The sequence below is a fragment of the Vombatus ursinus genome, unplaced genomic scaffold (assembly GCF_900497805.2).
Source record: "Vombatus ursinus unplaced genomic scaffold, bare-nosed wombat genome assembly UNPS02014768.1, whole genome shotgun sequence".
In the NCBI taxonomy this organism is placed as follows: Eukaryota; Metazoa; Chordata; class Mammalia; order Diprotodontia; family Vombatidae; genus Vombatus; species Vombatus ursinus.
In genome coordinates this window covers 7,548,839-7,562,629 of record NW_020954546.1, presented here as the reverse complement: position 1 = coordinate 7,562,629, position 13,791 = coordinate 7,548,839, and the positions used below count along the sequence as shown (strand labels likewise).

General features: G+C 39.5%; 1 pseudogene; it reads left to right on the top strand.

The window, feature by feature from the left end:
- The first annotated feature begins 6,201 nt into the window (after positions 1 to 6,201).
- LOC114042769 lies at positions 6,202 to 7,053 on the top strand (annotated as a pseudogene).
- Positions 7,054 to 13,791: the final 6,738 nt, after the last annotated feature.

Here is a 13,791-nt window from a genome sequence, read left to right as displayed (position 1 = left end):
ACAGGATAGATAAAGAGATAGAATAGATAGACAGACAGACAGATAGAGACAGACAGAGAGATAGACAAGATAGATAGCCATAGATAAATACAGACAGACAAACAGAGAGATAGACAGGATAGATAGATAGATAGATAGACAGATAGAGACATGTAGATAGACATATATCCATATGTACGTACACATATTTTACATGTACATATTTGTTTGCAAGTTGTCTCCCACAATGGATTGTGAACTCCTTGAAGTCAACCATATGTCACTGCCCTCAAGAAACAGAGACTCCTAAAGGAAGGTATTATGTATCTGTATTTATATACATAAACATGTGCATACACACATACATATGTATGTGTACATGCACATATGTGCACCCATACACATGCACACGCATATACCTGTACATAGACATACTACATACTCCTAGACCTCCTGAGCAAAGTCTTTAGAGTAATCAAGAGCTGAGCCAAGGAAGGACCAGCTCCCCAGAAGAGCCCCTACCCTCATCCTTCCTCCCCCTACCATGTGCCTGACATTTATGCCACTCAGAGGTGGGGCATTCCTTTTACTTTGCTACACATGGTCATGCACTATGTGGAACACCCACCACCCTCTTAACTCCTTTACATGTGGGGAACTAATCCTTGGGAATTAATTTTTTGAAAAGTTATTTTTCCTTTTGCTTTTTCTTCTGTCATTGGGATTTATGCTTTATTATTTTTGAAAGGTTATTTTAATCCTCTCTTGCAATATGATTATCAGTGATGGCTTTGGGTTTTTGTGGATGCTGGCAGGAAGAAATTTTATTTCATTCCTTTTCCTTTTCCTTTTATGTTTTAATTGTTTATTTTAAATGTAGTTTTGCTTATTCAATGTTTTCTTTTCCATCATGACATTTTAAAGTCTTAATTTGTGTCTTGTTTCATGTTTTTCTTTGTTCAGTTTGTATCTGTTGGGATTTTTCCCTCCTCACTCTGGAAATTTTATTTTATTTTGACTTTTCTCTACTGGGAGCAGTCTATTGCCTCAACATCTTTTGCATGCATTTTCCATTTTTTGTGTATTTTCTCATTAGCCACTGTAAGTTTTGATTCCAGAGAAGTCCTCTTTTATTTCCAATTTTATTTCCCATTTTGTTGGACTCTGAATATTAGCATTAGAAAAAGATTAAAAGATTAAAGTTATTCCAAGAATATTGAAAAAGAATGTCAAAGACTTGGAGGATTGCAGAGTAATATGTGGTAACACAAAACCAAGTAAGGTCACTCAGGAAGTACTCTATGAATTCCCTACCCCATTTGGAATATATGGCCACCTTATATTGTATTACCAATGATAAGTATTTGCAAAAAGACCACTATAAAAATAATTGAGCTTATGTACAAATGCTGTTTTCTGAGGATGAAAAGGTAAATAAATTTCATTTAAAAACTCAATGATGTCCTCCAAATTAAAACAAGACATCTTATGATACTCAGTAACTTAAATGCCAAGATGGGAAAAGGTCAGGATGGCATGAAATAAATGGAAAAGGAAAGAATGTTCTAAGAAGAAGAAATGAGAGAGGCCAAAGGCCTGTGGACTGCATAGAAGCAGTGCCTTTTTATATCATAAAACCTTTCTTTTTTAAAACTTATTTTATTTTATTTTTGATTATTTATTTTATTTTTTAAATTTATTTTATTTTTTATTTTTTAGAAACCTTTCTTCAAGAAAAGAATTGGCCCCCTCAATTCGGCTCTCACTTCACAACATGCCCCATACACACATCTGCCTGCTGTGGGGGTGTAGCCTGGGCCTCAGGAGTTGTTTGACTAGGAAGTGGCTGGAACTTTCATGGGCCAATGAGATAGACTTCAGGGAGATTGTCTGATGAGTCTGTTACTTAGGAAGATCACTAGGGAAAAGAGCCACCACTGGAATTAGTGTAACTTTCCCAGGGGTCCTTCCTTCATTTACACTGATGACAAACAGAAGGAATAGGACAGAGGGGTCAGGGAAACCCAAGGGGGCCTTGGGAAGGCTCTGAGTTTCCTGAATTTTCACAATGAAACATTTCAGGTCCTTTCTTTTCACCTTATAGTCAATAGTTTGGCTGACACAAGTGATATAGGGGTTGTTGTTAAGTTGTTCAGTCATGTCTGACTCTTCATGACCCCACACACCATAGTTCACCAGGTCCTTCTATCCTCCACTGTCTCCCAACGTCTATCCAAACTCATGTTTGTTGCTTCCATGAAACTATCTACCCATCTCCTCCTCTGCTGTCCCCTTCTCCTTCTTCCTCAATCTTTCCAACATCAGGGTCATTTTCAATGATTCCCATCTTCTCATTATGTGGCCGAAGTATTTAAGCTTCAGCTTCAGTATTTGTCCTTCCAGAGAATAGTCTGAATTAATTTCTATAAGTATTGACTGATTTGATCTCCTTGCTGTCCTCAAAAGTCTTCTCTAGCACCATAATTCAATCAGCAGCACTCACCTTTCATTATAGCTCAACTCTGACAGCCATATATTATTACTGGAAAAACCATAGCTTTGATTATCCAGACCTTTGTTGGCCAGGTGACATCTCTGCTTTTTAGTATGCTGTCCAGGGCTGCCGTAGCTTTCCTTCCAAGGAACAAGCGTCTTTTAATTTCATGGCTGCAGTTGCAATCTGTAGTGATCTTTGAGCCAAGCAGTATAAAATCTGACACTGCTTCCATTTCTTCTCCCTCTATTTGCCAAAAAGTGATGGGACCAGATGCCAAGATTTTAGCTTTTTTGATGTTAAGCTTCAAGCCACCTTTTACATTCTCCTCTTTCACCCTCATCAAGAGGTTTTTAAATTTTTTCACTTTCTGCCATCCAAGTGGTAATGTCTGCATACCTAAGGCTGTAGATATTTCTTCTGGCAACCTTAATTCTGACTTTTGATTCATCCAGCCTGGCATTTTGCATGATGTACTCTGCATATGAGTTAAATAAATAAGGTGACAACTTACAGTCTTGCAGTACTCATTTTCCAATCTTAAACCAATCAGTTGTTCCATGTTCGGCTCTAACTGTTGTTTCTTGGACCTTGTACAGGTTCTTCAGGAGACAAGTAAAATGATCTAGTACTTCTGTCTCTCTGAGGACTTGCCACATTTTGTTGTGATCCAAACAATCAAAGACTTTAGTGTAGTCAATCAAGCAGAAGTAGATGTTTTTCTGGAACTCTCTTGCGTTCTGCATAATCCTGTGAATGTTGGCAATTTGGTCTCTGGTTCCTCTACCTCTTCAAAAACCATCCTGCTCTTCTGTAATTCTCAGTTCACATATTGCTGAAGCCTAGCTTGCAGAATCTTAAGCATAACCTTGCTGGTGTGTGAAATGAGTGCAATTGTTCAGTAATTTGAACATTCCTTGGCATTACCCTTTAGGATTGGGATGTAAACTGATCTTTTCCAGTACGATGGCAACTGTTGAGTTTTCCAAATTTACTGGCATATTGAGTGCAGCACTTCATCTTTTAGGATCTTAAATAGCTCAGCCAGAATTCCATCACCTCCACTAGCCTTATTGTTAGCAATGCTTCCTAAGGCCCACTTGACTTCATTCTCCAGGATGTCTGGCTCTAGATCAGTAACCACACTATCATGGTTATTGGTGATGTTAAGATCTTTCTTCTGTTTATTCTTGCCCCTTCTTCTTAATGTCTTCTGCTTCTGTTAAGTCCCTACTATTTTTGTTCTTTATCATGTCCATTTTTGCATGAAATGTTCCCTGATATCTCCTATTTTCTTGAAGAGAATTTTCTTGTCTTTCCCATTCTGCTGGTTTTTGTTTCTATCTTTGCATTGCTGATGCAAGAAAACCTCATCTCTCTTTACTATTCTCTGGAATTCTGCATTCACTTGGGCATATCTTTCCCTTTCTCCTTTACTTTTTGCATTCCTTCTTTCCTTAGCTATTTGTTAAGCCTTATCAGACAGCTATTTTGCTTTCTTACTCTTCTTTTTTTCTGGGATGTTTTTTGTTGCTGCCTCCTCTATAATATTGTGAACCTCTGTTCATAGTTCTTCAGACACTCCATCTACCAGATCTAGTTTCTTGAATTTATCCATCACTTCTACTTAATATTCATAAGGGAGGGTATTTAGGTCATATCTATGTGGTCTGGTGGTTTTCCCTACTTTCTTTAATTTAAGACTGAATTTTGCAATAAGAAGCTCATGATCTGAGCCACAGTCAGCTCCATGTCTTGTGTTAACTGACTGTATAGAGCTTCTCCACCTTTGGCTGTAAAGTATATAATCAATCTGATTTCTATATTGACCACCTGGAGATGTCTATGCGTAGAGTCATTTTTGGGGTTGTTGAAAAAGAATGTTGGTTATAACCAGCAATTTATCTTGACAAAACTCTATTATATGGCTCTGTTCCATTTTGCACTCCAAGACCAAGCTTGCCTGTCATTCCAATTAACTCTTGATGTCCAACTTCAACATTCTGATTCCTCATGATGAATGTGACATCTTTTGGGGTTGTCATTTCTAGAAGATGTTTTAGGTTTTCATAGAACTGATCTGCTTTGTCCTCTTCAACATTAGTGACTGGAACATAGATGTTGAATGGTTTACCTAGGATTCTGTCATTCTGTCATTTTTGAGATTACACCCTATTACAGTTTTTCTCACCCTTTTATTGACTATGATGGCTATTCCATTTCTTCTCAAGGATTTCTGCCCACCATTCCCATCCATTTAAGTTCCCTGGCACCCAAGATGCCCATGTTTACTCTTTCCATCTCTTGTTTAACCATATCCAACTTACCTTGGTTCATAGATCCTGCATTCTAAGTTCCTTTGCCATATTGATCTTTGCAGCTTCAGACCTTCCTTTTGTCACCAGACATATCTGCAGCTGAACATCCTTTTAGCTTTGACCCAGCCACTTCATTAGTATTGGAGCTACTTGTATTTGTCCTCCACTCTTCCCCAGGGTCATGTTGTACACCTTCTACCCTGAGGACTTCATCTTCTGATGTCATCTCTTTTATCATTTTAATACTGTCCATAGGATTTCTTGACAGATACTGGAATGGTTTGCAATGTCCTTCTCTAGTGGATCACCTTTTGTCAGAACTCCCCACTATGACTTATCTGTCTTGGATAACCCGGCATGGCATAGCTCATAGTTTCATTGAGGTACACAAGCCCCCCTGACAGGGTTGTACACCCATCATTCAGTTTCAGAAGGCGAGACCTTTGCCCCTTTTTGCCAAAAGGGATTTGTCTCCCATTTGTTGAAAACCCTTAAATTTTTAGATTCCTTACAGACTCCCCTTATCTCCCTTCCAAAGCCTTAACCTCTCCTTTTGATCTTATTCAGATGCACCTTTGCCCCTAGCCCTAAGTTTGTCCTTGGGTCCCAGAAAAACCCTTAAACTTTTAGGTTCCTTATCTACTCTCTTTTTCTCCCTTTGAAAGCAAACTTCTACCTTCCAGTTCCCTTCATTATCTATTCCCATTATCTGTTCAATCTCTCAGAATTTCCAATCGGAATTCTCATCTAGACCCTTTTCCCAACCACCCCCCCTTCCTCTGGCCACCCAAAGTTACTTTAGTGAATATAAGTTGGGAATGATGGGGTTGGAATCTGGGCCCCAGAAAGGAAAAACCCTGGAATTTCCCACCTGGCCAAATCTCTGGTGTTCCCCAGAGGCTATAATCCCATCAACTGGCCTTTCCTTGTGGCTACACCCAATCTCCCCTCCATTGTTTACCTCCCTATGGCTCCTGGCCATTTCCCACCTTAATCCTAGCTAGGCTTCAAGAAGTCCAGGCCCCAGGAGTTCTGTTCACCCCAGCTTACTAGCCACTCCCATCCAGATGTCCCTAGGCCCTTCCTCCCGTCACCCCAAACTACTTGAGCACTCCTAGATCCCTCCCACAGTCTTTCTGTATATAAGGTCCATCTTGTCTCTATTAAGAGGCTGAGAATTTCTCATGCCCAAAAGGCTGAAACTCTTATGTCTGCTCGTCTCTACAGGCGTTACTAATGTTCAGGTTCCTTGGGAGTCTGGCCTATATGATTTATCTCTAATAAACTTTTTCTCTGGCTGGAAGAAGATTTGAGTTGAATTCTTTCAGGCAGGGCTCAGCACTGTGATCTTGGGGTCTTTTCAAGCACCCCAAAACCTCTAGACTTCTTCACCCCTACCATGGCAAGGCAATGATCCAGGAGGGGGGGTATAGAAGTAAAGGTGATGAATATTGTCAAAAATGTTTCTTGCCAGGGGACTCCATCGAGAGTATCAAGGACTCCATCTGGGATATCTCCAAAGTGGACACCTGCATCTAACAGAAGAGGGAAAAATAGCTTTGAGGAAGGGCAAGCAGAGGAAAATAAGTAGAAGAGTCAGTCGCAGATAGTGAGCAGAATCTTCCAGCAGTGTGCTTCCAGTGAAGGAGTATTCTGACTGTCTTTCAGCTGCTCCTTGTCATTGGAGACCCCTTTCTATATGGAGATGTGTGATCCTGGAAAGAGTTTAGCCTCACCTCAATCTTCATTGATCTCTTTATCACGCCCTCCCACTTTTGTGTTCAGTAGAGTCATTAATTCCATCTGGTTCCAGGGTATTATTGACCTAGTGTTGGAGTTATCTAGGAGAAAGCCTCAACCATTCCCAAGTTTCAGCAAAATTATCTTTGACATACTTTTTCACCTCTTGCTACAGGCCTTTTTAAAAATCCAGCAAATGTTTGTGAATCTCTTCTTGTTAGCCAATGAGTCAATCTCCTGCATATATCCCTTTATTGCATATTCTACTACTTTGAATATAGCTGGTTCAACAAAAGAATTGAAATTCATCAGCAATTATCCAAGACAGACAGGCAATTTAGGTAATCACCTCACGGCTTTGCATTTCAGCTATCTTTGGCCTTCCTGAAAGCAATGTTAGTCTTCTTATATCATCAGTGACTGCTTCTTTTCTAATCTCTTCTCTCTGTTCATCATCAAGTGCTAATGAAATAAAGACCCTTAGGAAAGTATACTTCTTCCAGCTGTGCCTCTTCTCCTTGATAATTTTCCTAAGCAACTCTTTCTAAGCCTCTTTCCAAGACAGTCTCCCTGAAGTCAGTTCTGAGTAGCTCAATCTCTACAGAGAAGCTCCCTTCACCACACCAATCTCTTGCCAAACTGTAGGCTGCTGCAGTTCATTGAACTGCCTCCAATGGGGATGGATACGGTGGAGAGGCATCGATGACTGTACTCCCTATTTCTCCTCCTCTAGGGAAAATTGCACCCACTCTAAGTATCTTTCTGCACATTCCCATCCTCTATGAGAATGTAGACATGCATTGCGAGAGTAGAGCACAATCATTTTTTCACACCAATGTAAGGATTTTAGCATCATTGCAAATCTAAAATGGCCACAGGTTCTTCTATTACTATTTTCTAGCGTTTGTCAGCCCCGTGCCTGTAATGATTTGAATACTTTGCTTTTCTCTCTGTGTCATTCTCTTCCTTCTCCCCTCCCCTGCCCCCTTTACCACCATTGTGTGCATGGATTGTGTAAATCCAATTGTTTGGTGGTTTCTTAGTTATAAAAGATGGAGTCTCCCAGCTATTTCTGGTTATTTCTCTCTACAGCCTTCACTGTCTTTGTTTCCTATACCTCAAGTTAGATTTTCATCCCTCCTGCTCTACTACACCTGAAGAAGTGGGTCTACACAGGGAATAGCCAGAAGTGTTGGTTTTGAGAGATGATGTTTGGCCACCTCTTTGAGGGGAAAAGGGAGAAGAGAGTTCTTATCACTGGCACATTTAAAGTTCTCTAATCTATAGGGGAAGTACCAGCTCTAGACAAGTGTCATCATTATCACAGGATGCTAAAAAAATGTCAAATTTTCCCTAAACACTGGGTGTAGCTCTGTCATCCAAAGAGCCAGAGACCTGAAATCCACTTTATCAAAACCACTGCCAGCTACATCCAGCCATTAAAAAGGATGCTGCAAACAATTGGAAACTATAGCAAAAAGTACATTGAAAGACATTAAAACTGTGGCACTAGACATAGTGAGTATCAGATAACATCACAACAAATTAAATAAACTCTATTCTAATAGACAGGAAAATACTTCTTATTGATGTAGGAGTTATTCCTGAGATAGCTGTCTATATAAAATTAACCCACTGACTTGTCAAAGCAAAGATCATAATCCATAAAAAAAGCAAGAAGAAGACTGAGAAAAAAGATAAAGCAAACAATTGACTAACTCAATACTGAACTATGTAAATAAGGGATTAATAATGATAAATGGGAAATGGACATCAGAAATGACATTAACACTGTATACAATAAGTTTATATACAGTTTAGCCACTGTAAAACTATTGTCACAACAGAAAGACCAACAGAGCTCAGAAATTGCCTTAGTCAGCAAATATTTTACTTATCTGCCAAGCAGAAAAATGTGAAGGACAGAAGCAACAGGGGTTTAGAAGATAAAATATTTCATAAATCTTATGAAGAAGAACAAGGGTTATGATCAATATGATCTTATGAATCAAAAAAAAAAAAAGCACTGTAGGGTAAAACCAGTTTAAGGAAACCTTGACAGATAAGCCAATCAAACAGAGTCATCCTGAAGATATTTAAGGATGAAAATGGAATGCCAACCATCAGCATAAAAATAGAAAAGATTTATAAAAATTGCTATAACAAATGGTTTTCATCTTCAAGGACTGTGGAACTACCACAGTGCAACCCCAACATTATAATCCTTCAAATGTGCCTAAGGAAGGTAGACATGATACTAAAGAGAAGAAAAATAAAATCATAGGATCAAAGGTTTAAGGCTAGAAGGGATCTTGGAAATCACCTAAATCAACTTTTACAGATGAGAAAACTAAGTCTCAGAGAGGTTGAGTGATTTATCCAGGGTCACAAAGGTGTAATAAGTGGAAAAAGCCAGAAAAAGGATCCTCTGGATGCCAAATGTACCACGTTGGAAAAGGAGTTGGATTGGACCAAGTATAAATAGAAAAGATCCCTGCTGGAAGAGACAAGTCAAATCAAGTCACCATGCAATTATTAATTGACTACTATGTGCTAATCACTGATTGTGAAAGTGCAAAAAAAAAATTAATATTCAAAGTATCTGAAGGAGTAAAAGATTCCAAAAGTGTAGGGGCAACATCTTAGACACAAAAAAGGTAACTGTGAAGACATCAACAACCACCAATTTATTTGCCCAATCTCCCATAAATATGAAATATTATACAAACCATCTATACTCTAATTGAGGACATCCCAAATGAGGGTATTAATAGGAGGAAAGTAAGCTTTCAAAAGAGACATTCAGCACTGGGTTATATCTTTACCATTTTTCAATTAAGTAGAGAATATAATATCCTATTTTTTATTATGAAAAAAAAACCCCATTTGATTCAATAGAACAAAACACTGCCTTAAAGGCTCCTTCTCAACAGTGGATCTCCAAAGCCTTTATCAATATCACTCAAGATTACTTAAAAGATATCATAGAAAAAACCTTCAGCGACCGGTTCAGTGGATCATAAGCATTAGGCAAGGCATAAAACTGAGAGATTCACCAAAGGTGTTTGCCAGTGTTATAATAGGCATTCAGCCCAAGTTAAAGAGAGTTTTTCTATATATGGTGAGGTGTCAGTGGATGACACTGTTCTAGTTACAAGCCCTAGCACATTGCCAAGTTTCCTGCAAGAGATCAAAGACTTGGCCATACAAAAAAGACCAAAAGGATAAAGAATGTCTATAGCCCCAGGTTATGCCATGCATTTGGATGGAAAATGTATGCATAATAATAATAATAACTAGCATTTATATAGCACTTTAGGGTTTACAAAGTGCTTTTTATAAGTATTGTCTCATTTAATCTTTATAATCTTCTGGAAGATAGGTGCTATTATTATCACCACTGTGCAAATGAGGAAACAGAGGCAGGCAAAGGTAAGTGACTTGCCCAAGGTCACACAGCTAGTAAGTGTCTGAGACTGGATTTGAACTCAGGACTTTCTGAGTTCAAATCCAATGCTCTTCTCACTGCCACCTAGCTTCCAATCAGTATTATATCTGGAATAGACATATAGATAGACAGTGATTTTGACCTGGATTTAAACAGGAGGAGAGTAGGCTGCATTGCCTTCAGGAAATTGCAAAACTGCCTTATAAAGCCAAGCTCCCTATGGAAACAAAGGACCATCTTAATACCAGCATGGCAGCTGCAGATGCTACAGCTTCTTGGAGCCACAGGTGAGAGTTGGGTGAAAGTGGACATCAAAGGTAGTTGAGCAGCCCCGCAAAGGGCTTGGCAAGCCCTCATACCAGAGGTGCTAGTCCTCCCTGAACACTTCAGACACCCCGACTGACACATAGTAGGCATTTGATAAATGCCTGTTTCCTTCCTTCTCCATAAATTATAGTTTTAAGAGAGTTACCTATAACACTAAGAGAGATTTAGTGACCTGTTCAGGGTCATGCAAGTAATCTGTGTCAGAGGTAAGACTATAATGTAAAAAGGGCTATATAAATTTGATTATTATCATTGTTAATATTATTATCATTGTTATCCCATTCTCCTTTTTTCCAAGGACTTCAGATAGAAATGGTCTAAGATAGGCTGCTATCCCACTACTATTTTGTCATATTTAATATTCTATAGAATATTAGTCAAATGGTCAAAACTTTTTGTAGTTAAATAAAATTATTAGGATGTAAGTTCCTATTCTGTAGGCTCACTGAAAGCAGCTGTGGTACAGTTAGTAGCAGATGGAAAAATTATTACTGCTATGATGATAAATTGCTATTATCAAGTTACGTCAAGTCAACTAACACTTAAAAAGTGCCTACTGTGCACTACACATTGTGGTAAGTACTAAACTAGGTGTAATAAAATATTTAGAAATGTAAAAACCATTCTTAGTTCATGGGGCATACAAAAACAGATGGCAGGCCAAATTTGACTCATGGATCATAATTTGCCAACCCCTGTGCTAAACTCTCAGAACCCCACTATGCCTATTTAGACCCAACTTGTTCTCCCCAAAGAGTCACTTTGGTGCCTGATGATTCAAGGCATGTCAAATATAGGTAATAGGAGACCCAGAGAAACAGGATCCAGCCATCACAAAACCAAACAAAATTCCATACACACTTAAGATGGTGAAAGATTAGCCCTTCCCCAAAGAAGGAATTGATTCTGACTTTAGAGGAGGTGCCCAGACAGGGATTCAGAGTATGCATGTAGTGTAACGGATAACGAATGGTAAAAGTGAGAACTCATGCTTGCATCTTGGCTCTGCCCCTTACTAGCTGTATGATCTTGGGTGAGTCACAAGAAAAGTTTGTCTGGGCTGGTGCAGTGAAACAAGATAGAAGAAAACTGCCAAAGAGGAAATATAAAGAAAATGTAAAAAATCATTTTACAGAAGATAGTATACAATCCAATTTGCCTCAAGTCAACAAAATTCACTAAAATTTAATACATACAAGGACCATGTGGGTGCTCGAGAGCTAAAACCAAAACAATAATCTCCACAGGTGCACAGAAAAATGCATGAAAGTTAAGTCAAGAAAGAGAAAGCATTGGCAACTGGGAGATCCCAAGAGGCTTCATAGAAGCCCTCACCGCAACAAGGCAATCACTTTTATACCTCCCTAATTGATCCACTATCCTACTCACCACAATGAGTTTTCAAAACCTTTCCATCCCTCCTCAAACTCACAGTCCCTCCCTCAATTCCCTCCCCCTTTCAGCTGAGAACCTTGCCTCATATTTCACTGAAAAAATAGAAGCCATTCTCCAAGAGCTCCTTCTCTTTCTTCCTCCCCTCCCCTTTCCCTCCTCTCCTCATCATAGAAATGCCTTTCATGACGATCTCTGTCAACCCAGCCTCACATGAAGAGACAGCCCTTCTTCTTTCGAAGGTTAACTGCTTTGCATGCACAAGTGATCCTCCAGGGGTGGGAAACCTGCAGCCTCCTGGCCACATGTGGTGCAGTCTTTTGACTAAATTCAAGTTTTACAGAACAAATCTTTTTATTAAGGGAATTTGTTCTGCCAAGTTTGGATTCAGTCAAAGGGCCACACTTGAGGACCTAGAGGGCCACATGTGGCCTTGAGACTGCAGGTTCCTCACCCTTGTCATATTCCAACCCATCTTCCTCAGCAGTTTCTCCCTCTATCATCCACACTCTCTCACTAATCTTCAAACTTTGCTTTTCTGCTGGCTGTTTCCCTGCTGCCTACAACACATCCATGTCTCCATCATACTTAAAAAAAAAAAGATTCTCATTTGACTGTCCATCCCCCCTAGCTATCAGTCCATATCTCTTTTAGCTTTCATAGCTAAACTTCCTAAGAAAGCTACCTACAACAAATGTCTCTGCTTACTATCCTCTCACTCTTTTTAACTCTCGTCAGTCTGGCTCCTGACCTCATCATTCAACAGAAACTACTCCCTCTAAAGTTACCAACGATCTCATGATGGTCAAATCTTATGGTCTCTTCTCTGTCTTCACACTTCTTGGCCTCTCTGAAGACTTCCATACTGTTGATCAGCCCCTTCCCTTGCATACTTTCTTCTCTCTAGAATTTCTCAACAGGGCTCTTTTCTGGTCCCCCTCCTACCTGGTCTGAGCTCCTTCTCAGTCTCCTTTGCTGGATCTTCATCCAAGTTTCACCCACTAACAGTGGTGTTCCCCCAAAGCTCTGTCCTGGGTCCTCTCCTCTTCTCTCCTCTCTTCTTCTTTTCTCTTCTCTTCTCTTTCCTTTCCTTACCTTCTTTCCTCTTCTCTTCTCTTCTCCTCTCTTCTCTTTTCCCTCTATGCTAGTTTAGTGATCTTATCACCTCCTACAGATTCAGTTATTATCCGTATGCAGATAATTCTCAGACCTATTTATCCAGTCCTATCTTCTCTTGACCTCCAATCTCACATCTCCAACACTTATTTGGACATCTCACACTGGGTATCTCATAGATATCTTGAACTCAAAATGTCCAAAACTAAAATCGTTATCTTCTTTTTAAAACTCTCCCCTCTTCCAAACTTCCTGATTACTATCCAGAACACCACTGAAGTTTCTTGAATAGGGAAATAATATGATCAGACCTGTGCTTCAGGAATATAATTTTGACAGCTGTGTAGAGGATAATTTATTACAGAGAGGAAGACTAGGGGCAGGGAGAACAATAGTTCAGGTGAGAGGGGATGAGGGCCTGTACTTGAGTGGGGGCCATGTGAATGGAAAGAAGGGGATAGATGTGAGATACAGTATGTCAACTTATTGGATATCAAAGGCAAAGGAGAGGGAAGAATCCAGAATGACCCTAAGATTACAAACATAGGTAACTGGAAGGATTGTGGAGACTTCAAAGAAATAAAGACGTTAGGAAGAGAAGTGGGTTTGGAGGGTAAAGATAATGAATTCTGTTTTGGTAAGTTTGAGATGACTGTGGGACATCCAACTGGAAATATCCCAAAGGCAGTTGAAAATGCAATACTAGAAAGCCTATGAGAGACTAGAGCTGGGTACAGATCTGGGAGTCCTCTGTGTAGAGATGATTGAATTCATGAGAGCTGATGAGATTGCCAAGAGAGAGGGTATAGAGAGAGATGAGAAGAGAGTCATGGGGTACACCCACTGCGGGTGATAAGACATGATGATCCAACAAAGGAGACTGTGTTAGCACTCAAAAAAATTTCTGTTGGTCTGCACTGGATCCTTCAAGTTACTATTTATTAAATGGGGCAGCCATACTTGACACCTTCTTATAA